The sequence below is a fragment of the Nyctereutes procyonoides genome, unplaced genomic scaffold, assembly GCF_905146905.1.
Source record: "Nyctereutes procyonoides isolate TBG_1078 unplaced genomic scaffold, NYPRO_anot_genome, whole genome shotgun sequence".
NCBI lineage: Eukaryota > Metazoa > Chordata > Mammalia > Carnivora > Canidae > Nyctereutes > Nyctereutes procyonoides.
Window position 1 is genome coordinate 1,248,355 of NW_026575045.1, and position 2,575 is coordinate 1,250,929.

A 2,575-nucleotide genomic window follows, 5' to 3' on the forward strand; every position below is an offset into this window, starting at 1 on the left:
TGTAATCCACTTGCCCCTACATATATTTTTATTTGTAATATTTATACAGCTAATTTGACCAGAGAGAAACTGCTTTTGGAACATGAGTGATTTCTACACAGAGAACAAATTTAGTTCCAATCAAGATCTCTATGATTAGGAACGGGTGTTCAGAGTAATTTGGAATTCAGGGCAGTTACCAATGTAGCATGAGCTTAGACTTTTAGATGTGGTGATGAACTGTTGAAAAGAAACTGGCTGAGATTTGAACATTATTTGAAGTGGAAAAAGAAAAATAGCTTGTTTTTGGGCTTCATGCCATTTTCTTCCTTTGGTATCTGAAGAAGAAATTTTGTTCTGGTTTAGGAGAAAGTGGGGCCAAGGATCCTAACAGTAACCCAAAATGGTTCCTCTATGAGCAAGGGATATCTGCCCAATGTATCTTAGTAAAAATAGGTCTAGGAAATTACAGAAAGACTCTTATTGCTAGGACTAGAATGGGAGGAATAGAAGATTACAGTGTTCTCTATGCCAAAGTGTTTGATATTGGATTGTTCAGAATAGTTTTACCTGTAGTAATACAAACCTGACACAAACTGGTTTAACGCAAAGAAAAATTATTATATCACATCTTAGAAATCCTAGAAGTAAGGCTTCAGGGGTAATTATTTAGCAACTTGGAGGCAGCAGTACTGAGGGCCAGAGTTTTTGCTTCCCTCACAGTTGGCCTGGGACCATCCCGGCAGTTTCTTCTCCTGGATGTGAGAGAATAGCCAGGGATAGTCAGGATTCTCCCTTCCTGGATCACACCCAATGGGAGAGGGGGAAAGAAATTCTTTCCTTCATATATGTAAGAAAATTTTCCCTTCATTCTGGTTATACCTTTGGATTCATGGGAGTAGTCAGAAGAACACCATCTGCTAATTGAGGACAAGTAGTCAAGATCCACCTTAGGAACTGGGCATAGACTCTGTTTTGTTCATTGCAGTATTGAAGTACAGTTTGCTGCCATTTCTGGAAAACGTTGTTATGTGCCACAATTTAAATTTTACTCTTCTTGGAGGGAATAAAGTACTGGCAAGTTAGTACCTTTGCAATTAGGATCCAGAACTCAGAACAAAGTATGAACACAATAAAACTATGTAGTATATACAATCGATTTACGAGCGTCCTCTGGGAACATAACCTCATTTTGAAGCACTGCCTTTATGGAAAAACGCATTCTAAGTAAAAAAAAAAAATCAACTTCCAATCAAGTAGGCTGTATTTATTCCCAACATTTAGCAGAGTCTGGCATAGGATAGATAATTGATAAATATATATTGAAAACACGCATGGCTTTGGAAATGCAACCCATTTGTAAGTTCAGAATACCTGCATGCAACGCAACACCCTTTGCAGGGAGCTTTCAATGGGAGATACGGCATCTATAAGAAAATGTTAGTGATCAACAGAAGAAGGTATATAATAAAATACTAAATTCAATGTCACTAAGAATTCCAAATATGAAGTTGTAGCCATTAGGATCTAAGGACAACCACGGAAAAAAGAGAGCAATTATTGCCAGAGTATGTGTTTTTATAAAAGTTAAATCAAAGTTGAACCTGAAAATAATAAAAAGAAACAATGAATATATCATAGTATTTAAAAATATAACTTATTTAAAAAATATAACTCAATAAACTGTAAAATTTAAAAACTTTTCACCATAGTGTTCTATATTTAAATTCTAAAGCTACAGGTATATGTTAAAAAATACCAAAAATGATTTCTTATATCAGAACTACATATTGTTAATATGTAGTCAACTATTTTTTAGCCATATCATTGCAATGTGTGTTAGAATTTCATCAGCTATGATTTCAGGAAAAATATTTTTCAGTTTGAAGAACTCACATAGTAAAGAACAGTGTCCTAGGTGTAGCTTTATTTTTTAGAGCAGGGTAGGACCTGGTCACATTGGCATAGGGCATTGCCTAATGAATTGAGGAACCTAGAAAGCCTCTCTTGCTTCAAAATATGATTCCTATTCTATAGTCTTCCTGATGAAATCTCACCAGCAGATATTCATTCCTGTGTGTCAACATACGTGACATAGATAGATAGATAGATAGATAGATAGATAGATAGATAGATATCTTTTGATTAGCTATAATCGTGCCTCAGATAAACCTCATTGGCTACAATACTGCCACTGTGCAAAGCTATATACATATGTGCTCTTTTGAAAGGCTACTCTATTCACCCCTTAATATAAAAAACAGCTTTAATTCATTCTTCCTTCTCTCTAATTAAACCTGGTCACTGAGGGAATTCATAACCCATAATCATTTATTGACCCCTGCCATGACTGGATACTGCAAATCTCTGGGGTTACAAAGGTAGATTATAAGGAGTCTCTTTTTTTTTAGAAGTCCATAATTTCACCAAGAGACAGGTTTCACTGCAGTGATGTGATGGGGCATATTACATGGGTGTGATGCTAATCTACATACTAGGGGTGAAGGATGTACTGTTTTGTGAAGATGTGGAACTTTAGCACAGAGCAAGTGGCAAAAGAGGCCTTTGAGTTTTGGTGGGATGGTGTTTCTAAGTA

The 2,575-nt window shown here is 35.8% G+C and overlaps 1 pseudogene; it reads right to left on the bottom strand.

The window, feature by feature from the left end:
* Positions 1 to 2,025: 2,025 nt before the first annotated feature.
* Positions 2,026 to 2,185, bottom strand: LOC129509313 (U4 spliceosomal RNA; annotated as a pseudogene).
* Positions 2,186 to 2,575: the final 390 nt, after the last annotated feature.